The sequence below is a fragment of the Aedes albopictus genome, chromosome 3 (assembly GCF_035046485.1).
Source record: "Aedes albopictus strain Foshan chromosome 3, AalbF5, whole genome shotgun sequence".
NCBI lineage: Eukaryota > Metazoa > Arthropoda > Insecta > Diptera > Culicidae > Aedes > Aedes albopictus.
The window spans coordinates 345,768,390-345,780,150 of record NC_085138.1 but is presented as its reverse complement, the minus strand read 5'-3'; the positions used below and the strand labels follow the sequence as shown (position 1 = coordinate 345,780,150).

Below are 11,761 nucleotides of genomic sequence, written 5' to 3'. Positions count from 1 at the left end.
GAATAAGAGAACGTCCAAAAATACTTTTTTTGCTGCTTTCCCCAGTCTCACTTTTTATATAAGTAATCATATAAGTTTTCACAAAAACTTTTTATATAAGTTTTCACTATTTACTGCATCTCCCCGCCCCTCTCAAAATGTGACGTAAATTATGGATATTCCCTTTGTATGCTGTATTCAGTAAGATCCTGAAAGTATTTTAGATTGATAAGATCGAGGCACTTTTCTGTCAATTTTGAACTAAATAAAAAGGTTCTGGGTTCGTAAAACAAAACATAAACAGTGTTAGGAGGCATGTCGCGTTCGGAACATTGACACCTTATCAACAGCAGCTTCTATTTCGAGCAGCTTCGATACTGCAATTTATTATCATTATTAGCTAAAGTTTTCATTACAATTTCATTACATATTAAACTTACAAAATAGTATCGGTTCGCGGGACAAACAACTCTCCTAACACAGTGCACTCTCCTCGTAGTTCCTATCGGACTCACGGACAAAATTACACTGCCGAATCACCGCATCTCACTGCAATAGGCAGCTCCGATCGAATCCTCGATACTTTAGTTTCAGGGTTGCCAGGTCCACTAAGCACGAAACGTAATGCGAGCATTCGTAACATTCCCCCCCGTGGAACTGGTAACAAACTGATCTTCCAAACCTCGAATGTGAAATAGTGTTAATACGATGTTCCATGTGAGTACTCATTATGGTTTGCGAAACAGTAAACTTCATCCAGATGGCAGCACCATACCTCCGTGTATGCAATTGTAGTAGGCACGGGTGAAACAAAGTGGCTCCATCCACTGCTCCGGAATTATAATTTCTGCTGCAAAGCCTGTCCCATATTAGTCGGATCATCATTCTCCTCTTCCGTGCTGGTGATTGTATGCAATGATGAGCTCCATTCAAATCATTCAAACGATAACCACCGGGATCGAACAACAACGGTTTCAAACGATGATGTTTGCTTTGCTTACTACCGCGCATGCATTGTTTTTCGTTCCCCATAGGATACGGCACTCGGTCAGCTACCTGATCTGCGTCGTCGTAGTTTACACAGACCCCGTAAGCGAAGCACTGCACAAAGTTGATAGTTTTTTTTTTTTTTTTTTTCCTTTATTTTTGAGACTTTCAGCCCTGAGCAAGTTGATAGTTGTTTTTCTGGGATTGATGTCGTAGACTCGGTCGTAGATTATTTCATTCTTTGGAATTGAATGACGTGTCTGCTTCTTCCCCAGCTTGTGTACAACTGACGTCATAGATTGTATGCTCACAAACGAAACAGCTGTTGGAGAACCAGCTGATAGCATTTCGGTTTTCTCTCTGCGCTCTTGATGAGATATAGACTCTAGATCGCCGTTGATAGCGCTTTGTGAAACAGTAAATGGCTTCGACAAGAGTTTTGTTTGTGAAGATGTTTCGGGAGAGTCTGCATTTTTCGGATCCACTGCTCTCGTGCAGTACTTTTTCGGCTGGGTTTTATCACTTGAAGGAATCGATTCCACCATCGCTCCATTGCTGACTTCACACCTACTATTTTGCCGTAGTATTGCTTTCCGCTGAGCGCTGAAATCCGAATTAAGTTTCTGCACGGCTCTTTTGAATTCCTCTTCAATATTCGCAATCTCTTGATCATAATACTGTTCCATACGCTTCACTCTTTCTGCGTGTTCCTTCCGCCATAACTTATTCTTCTCTTCAAGAAGGGAAAGTTCTCGCAACGTACAGTCCATGGCGGAAGGCTTGTGGTGGATAAAATATTTTTATCGAAGTTTGTTAGGAGGCATGTCGCGTTCGGAACATTGACACCTTATCAACAGCAGCTTCTATTTCGAGCAGCTTCGATACTGCAATTTATTATCATTATTAGCTAAAGTTTTCATTACAATTTCATTACATATTAAACTTACAAAATAGTATCGGTTCGCGGGACAAACAACTCTCCTAACACAGTGCACTCTCCTCGTAGTTCCTATCGGACTCACGGACAAAATTACACTGCCGAATCACCGCATCTCACTGCAATAGGCAGCTCCGATCGAATCCTCGATACTTTAGTTTCAGGGTTGCCAGGTCCACTAAGCACGAAACGTAATGCGAGCATTCGTAACAAACAGTAAGGGGTCAAACATTAACCCTCTAATACCCAATCCCGCCTTTAGACGGGGTATAGTTTGAGCATTTTTGTAATTTTTGTTTCGTGGAAAATCAAACTTTTTATATTTTTGGCTGATATTTAGGGCAGTTCTGTATATTTCAAAATGGTTTTTGGTGTATTTTGAAGCGTATTTACATTTTTTAAAAATCATTGAAAAATTGATGTTTAAGTCACCTTTTAGAAGTCATTATTTATTTTGTATTAAATCGCTACAATTGACATATTTTAATTTTTTCCTAAACCATTCTATCCTTGTTTAATAGTTTAAGGGGATCGAATACACTCTAAAATTATTTCCCTTAAAATTACACGGAAAATAAAATTTTCTGTGAAAAAAATTTAAAATAATAGTATTTCAACAATAATCATAAAATCTTAAAATGTTTTCTTCTCAAAAAATCCGTTTCCCAAATTGGCTTCCAGGAAAAATATAAAAGTGTGGGGATGTTCAAAAATAAAAATTAGAAAAATCAAAAACTTAAATTGACGAAATCGAGAATTAATAAGAATCATCTTCCAAAACATGTTTGAATCGATTTTAGATGACGAAAAATGATATTTAGATCAAAATCAAAAATTTGGGTATTAGAGGGTTAAGTACATCACGGAACAATTGGTATAAAAATTTCCAATTTCAGCGTAACGTACTTAATGGATGTTCCCTAAAGATGGCATGGTTGCAGGAAAGGGGTGTGATTTGTGTAAATTGGAGAAAATGTTGAGGGACGAGAAAAAAAAACTTTTTAAGTGAATGAGGCTGTTGTATGGTGAATTCAGCGTTAATTTTCAGAGTGTTCTAATCTAGAAGTAGCCTTTTCCGTGTGTCTATAATACACACGATACTGGGAGCAGTTATGCCAACCCAACAAACATTTTGATCAAACTCCTGGAGGAATAGGCCTGTCTAATTTAAAAAAATGTTCTCTGATTCTCAAGTCCACCCCATATTTTAATTGACATCCAAAAAGAAGTAGCTGCGATTGCTGGTTATTTACTTCTTTGGCATCAATGATGGAGGAGTTGAGCGAAAATTATTATAATTCGTGAAAGCCTAATGTAGCCTAGAAACTAGCTTTTCGGGGGCAATTTTGGACTTGAGAATCAGAGAACGTTTTTGAAAAAGTGGACAAGCCTAATTTAAAACTTCCTGGAGAAATCTCTAAAAGAATTCTGAGGAATATCCGGAAGAATTTCTGAAGAAATCCATGCAAGAAATCCTGTAGAAAATATCTGGAATTCCTGAAAGAATCCTAGGAGAAATTTTTGCATGACTACTTAAAGGAATCCTCAAGGACTTCTGGTGGAATATCAACAGAAAATTCCGGAGAAAACTTTAAGAAATACCTGGAGAAGCCCCATAAGAATCCCATAAATAGTTCCTTGAAAAAAAAACGGAGATCCACCTGTGGGTATTTAAAATACGAATCCGTGGAGGAATTCCAGTATAAAATCCAGCAAGAATTTCCCGGAAAAATTTTCGCAAAATCAGCAGGGATTGCTTGAGGAATCTCAGCAGAAATTATCAAAGGAGTCTCAGGAGGAATTCTTGGAGGAATAAATCTCTGAAAGGTTTCACCTTGAAGGAAAATTTGCAAAAACCCCAAGTAACCACGGTGCCGAGGCCTTATTGCATGCAGATATACGGTGTATTTAGAGCAATAATTATTTTGCATGAACATTTAAGGTTGATTTAAAGTGGAAATGGCAATTATGCTGTCCGAGATGAACTAGCCTAGGGTTGAAAATTTCGTAAATACAGACAAACAAAAAAGGCAATTATGCGACTGAACTAAGATTATACCAGTATAATCTTAATTGCTCTAAATACAGGGTGCGTGCGATATTTTTGCACTAAATCATATCGTAATCATAAAACACGTTTTAAAAATAACTCGACAATAGATCTATACTAAATGATTTTTTCGCGAACAATTGTGATTATTTCAATGATTTAGGAAGAAAAACGTGGTCCTAATATCCTTTTTTGAACGATCCTGAGAACCGCTGCAAGTCCGTTTTAGTGTTGTTCTCTATATTTTGGTCAATAAATTTGTTATTTTAGGTAAAACTAGAATATTTTTTTGTACGAGGAGCTCCAATAGTATCATCGTTATGTGTGAAATTCAAAATATATCCCATAAATTTGAAAAAGAGGTTTCTAGAAGACGAAAATGCGAACAACTTGAGTATAAATATATGGAGCAGCTGCATACTATCTGCATTTTCTCAGCTGTCAAGAACGCTATGAAGCTGATTTTTTCAGTGTAGTTAGGGGATTCCATAGGCTTGTTATCTACAAAAAAAACTACATCGCTGGAATGGAAGATAGCGGAGAAATAACTGGAAGAAGTCGGAAATTCTAATTTGAGCAATGGTATTCTACTAGGGCTGCTCAAACATTTATGAGAAAATTTCAAACTAAAATATCCTAAGTTTGACCACCTCAATTTGCTGTTTGAGACTCCCATAAGCTACAGCACAAATTTGAGCTGAATTGATAAGGTCTTAGGTATCGCTCGACTAGTCTGAAGTTTATATGGTAAAACTGGTACAAATATGTGCAGGAATGGCATAGTTTTAGTTTTCTGCCACTAGATGGCACTAGAAGCGTTCAGTAACCCTTATTTTTAGTATTATTATAGGGAATTCTATGCGGAACATCTTTGTTGAAGACCGCTAAGTGATCCGATGCTTGCTAAAAAAAAAGTTGTACCCTAGACTTAGTGTATCGAAAAAACAACCAGTTTTTATTGATGCTATTCGATAATGTGTTAAAATCACCACGTCAAAATTATTTCAATTATAATTTTTGAAGCATATCTGTATCATTACGTCTCGTGTATCATTATCGGGCTTTTACACATTACATTTTACTGATTTCGTCTTATTTACACAACAAATAGTAGAATCCGAATTGTTATCGGGCGCGCTAGTGTAAAACATAGGATCTGAAAATATTTTCTCATACCACCACGTTTTTGATTATTAATGGTTTTATATTTTTCACTGTTAACTAGAAATATGGTGCATTTGATGATGTTGGATTTATGTTTTTATTGCAACCCTTTGATGAAATATTCCTGTGAAGGTTAGTGCAAAATTATCGCACGCACCCTGTCCACCGTATATCTGCATGCAATAAGGCTTCAGCACCGTGATTACTTGGGATCCTAGAAACATATTCTGAAAAAATGCCAGCAATCATTCTTTGAATAACTCACGGCATGTTTTAAAAAGAGATGCAAAATTTAGCGTTTACTCGCTGAGAAGAGATTTGAAATTGTTTGACCATTTTCAAATATAACGCGAGATTCTTTTGTTACGTAATTTTTGTATGACGCCAAAAGTTATCTACTGAATTTTAAATACACTGTAAAATACTGGAAATGTTAAATGTTAATGCTGATTAATTTTCTCGTTAGAACAGGCTAACATAATCGGGTCAAAAAGCCGACGAAATCGGAGGAAAACGGAATTGGGGGCTTACAAAATCGTGTCAGCACAATGTTATAATACTTAATTATGTCAAATTTTAATATTGAAATAAAAAAAAAAATATCGCAATAAAAATACTCCGGATAATCGAGTCTAAAATTCCGGATAATCAAATTCCGAATAATCGAGTCTCCGGATAATCGAGTCCGACCTGTAGTACAAGAAAGTCTTTGAAAATCCCTAAAATATCCAGAACCAGAAGAAATTCCTGAACAAAACCCACGAAGAGCTAAAGCCTAATTCCAGAAGGATGCCCAGGATGAATCACTGAAGATCCTTCTGAGATTTTCTCTGGAATTCAATCCGGAAATTTCTTCTGTGATTCCTGCAGAACATCATTTCGAGATTCTTCAAATATTTTTTTCTGACATTTCTTCTACACTTTCTTCTGGTATTTCTGTCGGTTTTTTTAGATGACATATGTAATTCTTCTTAAAATTATCTAGGATCCCCTCACAACTTCCACTCAAGAAGCCAGAAGGATTGAAGGAGATCTTCTTGAGAAAATTATTATGATATTTCTGAAAAAATATCATAGGAATAGCAAAATAATAGCCTTCGACAGGTTTTGTAAATTCATAAAGTGCAGTAGTTCATGCAAGGATTATTCCAATTATTCATCCTGGATTTGCTGAAAGAAGTTTTTCTCATATTCATCAAAAAGAATCCTTTGTCATCCGTCGAGGGAATTCTTCTGGAATTTCTTGAGTACCGTAATCCGGGGTAACATTGATCAGAATTTTCTATCTTTCTTGAAAAATTCTCTTGTTAAAGCAAATGTTACATGTTTTATATTTCTGATACAAGTACTGGCCCTCTGAGTATGTGTTAAGCTACTCGAAAAAGTATTGTAAAACTTTAAAACATGTTTAAATAGGTTTTTTATTCTAATTTTTGATTGTGTTGATTTGGGGTAACATTGATCATGTCAGTGATCAATGTTCATTTGTGTTGAAAATATCCTTACTAACTATATTTGGGGTGGCTGATTTCGAATATGTTGTCCAAATTCTTACAAATCATGTACTTTTTAAATTATTTTAGGATTAACATCCTCTAAACCACGAATAACGCCTAAAGGTAGGCAATGGCTTAAAGAATTGATAGCAGACTTTTAATAAATCGTATATTTTACTGGAAAATAGCATTTTCATGAAAGTTTCGTTTATTAAATCCAACTCTAGGATATCATATTGAAATAATACAGTGATTTCGAACCTCATTTTGTATCTAGTATTCACGCCAAGCATGAATGTTTGACAATGTATCTCATTGGGTTACGAAACACAGTTATGGAAAAATCGGTTTAATTCAATGTTTATGAAATTCAATTTTCATAAATTGCATGTCATTTAATAGCTAAATGATAGCAGATTACGATACATCATTCCACAGCAGACACTGATTCAATGTAAAATGTTTGTTTGAACATTTCATGAGGTGGGTCAAGCCGATCAATGTTACCCCGCTGATCAATGATACCCCGGATTACGGTAGTTATTTTTGCGATTTCGTTTCAGAAATTAGCTTTGGGTTTCTCCAGGTATCTTTTTGTAGTCTTTTTCAAAGACTTTCCTGTACTATTCCCCCTAGAGCTTCTTTAGGAATATTTTCAGGAGTTCCTTTTAGAATTCTTGTTTTCCTTCAAAAATTATATGTATTTGGGACTAGCTGTTCCGACAAACTTTGTCTTGCCAAGATGTCGTGATTTGACAACTGTTGAGACCATTGCTGCACCGCATTCTAGATCATCGGATTCGTTTCGATCGTATTGACTATCTTCCCAGCAAATAAAGTCAGTATTTAAAAAATTTCAAATTTTTCTTGGTAATTTTCATAACTTTTCTTTTTATAAACGCAGCCACCATAAATACGAATCGAGCCGCGCAAGGGTTTTTTTAGGAAGTTCCTTCTCATATATTTCAATGAATTTCTTGCCCTAATAGTCCTTCTGAAATTCGTTAAGAAGTGCTTTCTAGTATTTCACACAAAGCCACACGGGGTTCCAGGTAGGGTCTGTGGGGCGCTTCAAGCAAAGTTCTAGGGGATCTGAAGGGCATGTCAGAAGCATTTCTATGAATTTCAAGGGGCACTAGGAGTGGTTTGGGGAGGACCCCAGATGTTTCAGTGATATATCAGGACATTTTAGGGGCGTTTAAAGATGGTCTCAGGATTGTCAGTATCTACTGGTATCCCCTGCTCTGAAACCCCCTGAAATGCCCCTGAGATCCTCTGGAACTTCCTTGGAACTCACTGAGACACTTGGAAGCGTCCCTAAGGTCTCCTGAAAACTTCTGGGACCCCTTTGAAACACCGCTGAAGTCACATGGAACCCCCCCTGACACCCCTCATCGGATTCCCTTGAAGGCCTCCGAAAACCCCTTGAAACGCCCATGAAATTTCCATGTACTGATGAAACCCCTTGGGATCTCCTGAAACGCCGCTGTAACCTCCCTTGGCTCTCCCCATCTACTTTTCTCTTTGCTCTCCCGTTTATCCTCTGGCCACCTAATTCCAATCTCAAATGCCAAGGAGCAAGACTAATTCTCGCGAACTAAGTTTCCGCGAAAGCCCTAACTTACAGGGGATAGACAAAATGATCGGGACAGGCAAAATTTTCCCTTCTCAAAAAAATTTCAAATAGCTGTAACTTTTTGATAAGTGCATCAAATATTCTCAAATTTTCACTGTAAGTTGATCAACTATTTGTGTATTAGTGAACAAAATTCGGTAAAGGTCAAACGATTCTGCACGAATTTATAGAGATTCTAAAAAAAGGTAAAATTATCCAATAGCCAACTTTGAGCTGTTATATCTCCGGATTTAATGAACCGAATGCAATGAAATTTTGACCATTTATGACTTATATAATGAGCTTCGAAAAACTTTTGACATAACTAAATATTCTTAACACGGAAGAAAGTTATAACGATTAGATTATTTTTCTAATAAAACACCAAATTTTCTTAAATTTCAACATCGTTAAAAAATTCAAGATGCTAATTATAGTTTATTTATATTCCCTCTGATTCTCTTGAATACAGATATGTTTTGAAAGAAAGTAACAACATAGGCGGCAATTCATTGAAAAAGTAATGGGATGCATATTAAAAATAGACCAATTTACTAAAAAATCATAAAATTAATGAAATCGCTATAACTTTTTCTCTCGTTATTAACTTCAAGTTGTGTCAAACGTTTTTCAGAGCTCGTTATATGAGTCATAAATGGACAAAATTCCATTGCATTCGGTTCATTGAATCCAGAGATATAACAGCTCAAAGTTGGCTATCGGATAATTCTACCTTTTCCTAAAATGCTTATAACTTCGTGCAGAATAGCCCGATATTTTCCAAATTTTGTCCACTAATACACAACTACTTGATCAACTTACAGTGAAAATTTTAGAATATTTGATGCACTTATCGAAAAGTTACAGCTAATAGGACATTTTTTGAAAAGTGGAAATTTTGCCTGTTCCGATCATTTTGTCTATCCCCTGTAATTTATGTACAAAATTCCCTCTGTTTATGCCTTTTCTTATGTACCCTGCGGGTGGAGGCTCAGGTAAAATATTATCTCCTGGGCGCCCATTATAAACTCCACCCCCGACGAAGACTGGCGCTTGAGCCTAGCTATTAAGCACTGTAGTTGGAGGAAATGCCAATGCAGAACCCGTAGCTTCCGGGAAGGTAAGCCTAGTTCCCTGGGTTAGTGAGTTGGTGTCAGGCCCTGCGAGCCAGCCGTTAAAAAGACAAGCTCCGAAAAATCAACAAGAGAAGAATGCTTGAAAGAATGCGAGCCGATACCAATGGCAACGACCACAGCGACGAAAAGAGATTTGCGATTGGAAGCCCGGTACGTGGAACTGCAGATCTCTCAATTTCATCGGGAGCACCCGCATACTCGCCGATATACTGAAGGATCGCGGGTTCGGAATCATAGCGCTGCAGGAGGTGTGTTGGACAGGATCTATGGTGCGAAAGTTTATAGGTAATCATACCATCTACCAGAGTTGCGGAAACACACGTGAGCTGAGAACAGCTTTTATCGTGATGGGCGACATGCAGAGGCGCGTGATCGATTGGTGGCCGATCAACGAAAGAATGTGCAGGTTGAAGGTCAAGGGCCGATTCTTCAACTTTAGCATAATGAACGGGCACAGCACTCACTCCGGAAGCACTGATGATGAGAAAGACGCATTTTACGCGCAGCTTGATCGCTAGTACGTCACTTTTTGGATTCGACTGTGATAGATTTTAGCTTGAAAATGGCTCTTCCAGTCTTGACAAAAATCAAATACAGCTATTTAATCTTGTCCGACGTTTCGGTCTCATTTAGGACCTTCTTCAGGGAGTCCAGAGGTTGACTAGGCCCCACGTTGTGTTTTCTTTCCCCGGGGACAAGACGAAGGAAGAACTACTTCTTCGCTTACTTTACGGTTTATTGGCGCACCACAGAGAGGCAGTGCTCCTGCTCTGTGGTGGTTCTATTGCTTACAACTATTACATGTAATCACGCTGCCGCTTTTATAGGCGACAGCGATAGTACGGAGAAATGTGCACAAAGGTGAAATGCGCTAAGGGCTAGCAACACGCAGCCCAGTACAGCAATGATAATGCCATTGGGCTGCTCGCTGCTAGCAGCAGAATAAAGAGGAGACAAAACTAGCCGAATTGAATACACTGCTGCGCCGCTGCTGCGGCTGAGGGTGCCAGGGTGACGCCGTTGATGTGCTGCGCCAACATACTCCCGCCCGAAAACACACGTTTTCAAATTATCTTCTGCGCCGGGCAGGCTGACGACGACGTTTCATCTGGCGCTGTATGCACGATCGGGATGGGCTGATTCGGCTGGTTGCGATCGGGTTTCGATTAGACTGCGATGATGCGCTCGCAGTCCGATGTAGGTCCAGAAGATGATTCGCTCTTCGATGACGATTCGCAATCGAGCCAGGTAGTTTTTGCTTGCTTGACGATGTCGTTCTGGTGGTGCGGTTGGTTCGGTTTGCATTTGATTGACTTCAATTTTTCACTTTATCACGGGATGGTTTGACGGTTGGCTGTCTCGGCAATGGATGATATGCTTCCACGCTGGTCCCTGAAGAAGGTCCTAAATGAGACCGAAACGTCGGACAAGATTAAATAGCTGTATTTGATTTTTGTCAAGACTGGAAGAGCCATTTTCAAGCTGAACGCTAGTACGACCGCTGCCCAAACCACGACGTCAAGATCATCATAGGAGACCTAAACGCTCAGGTAGGCCAGGAGGAGGAATTCAGACCAATGATTGGAAAGTTCAGCGCCAACCAGCTGACGAACGAAAATGGCCTACGCTGCATCGATTTCGTCCCCTCCAAGAACATGGCCATTCGTAGCACCTTCCTCCAGCACAGCCGTTCCAGCACAGTATCGTTCCACCTGGAGACCATCAAGCCAAACGGAATCGCAAATCGACTACGACGTTCTGATTGATGGACGGCACTTCTCCGACATTATCGACGTCAGGACCTATCGTGGCGCTAATATCGACTCTGATCACTACCTGGTAATGGTTAAACTGCGCCTAAAACTCTTCGTTATTAACAATGTGCAGTACCGGCGGCCGCCCGGTACGATCTAGAGCGACTGTAGCAACCGGATGTCACCACCACATACGTGCAGAATCTAGAGGCAGCGTTGTCGGACTAGGGTGTGTTCGATGTAGCCCCTCAGGAGGACTTCTGAAGTACAGTCAAAGCAGCCATCAACAACGCAGCCGAGAGCACTATCAGGTACGTAGAACGGAGTCGACGAATTTGGCTCGAAGAGGAGTGCAGAGCGGTACTGGAGGACAAGGACGCGGCGCGGGCGGTAATGCTGCAGCATGGAACCCGATAGAGTGTGGATCGATACAGACAGAAGCGGAAGCAGCAGACCCGTCTCTTCTGGGCGAAAAAGCGCTGCCTGGAAGAAGCGGAGTGCGAGAAAAGGAACTGTTGTGCCGTTCACAAGAAACACGTAAGTTCTACCAGAAGCTCAACGCATCCCGGAAAGGCTACATGGCGCAAGCCGAAATCTGCAGGGATAAGGACGGAAGCCTCCTGACGGACAAACGTGAGGTGAT

General features: G+C 39.3%; 1 long non-coding RNA gene across 1 annotated transcript; it reads right to left on the bottom strand.

The window, feature by feature from the left end:
- Positions 1 to 333: 333 nt before the first annotated feature.
- On the bottom strand, positions 334 to 2,113 carry LOC134291658 (uncharacterized). Its single transcript, XR_009999214.1, has 2 exons — positions 1,914 to 2,113; positions 334 to 1,850 (listed from the first exon to the last, which is right to left on the bottom strand). It is a non-coding gene; the product is annotated as an uncharacterized LOC134291658 (long non-coding RNA).
- Between the last annotated feature and the right edge of the window lie 9,648 nt (positions 2,114 to 11,761).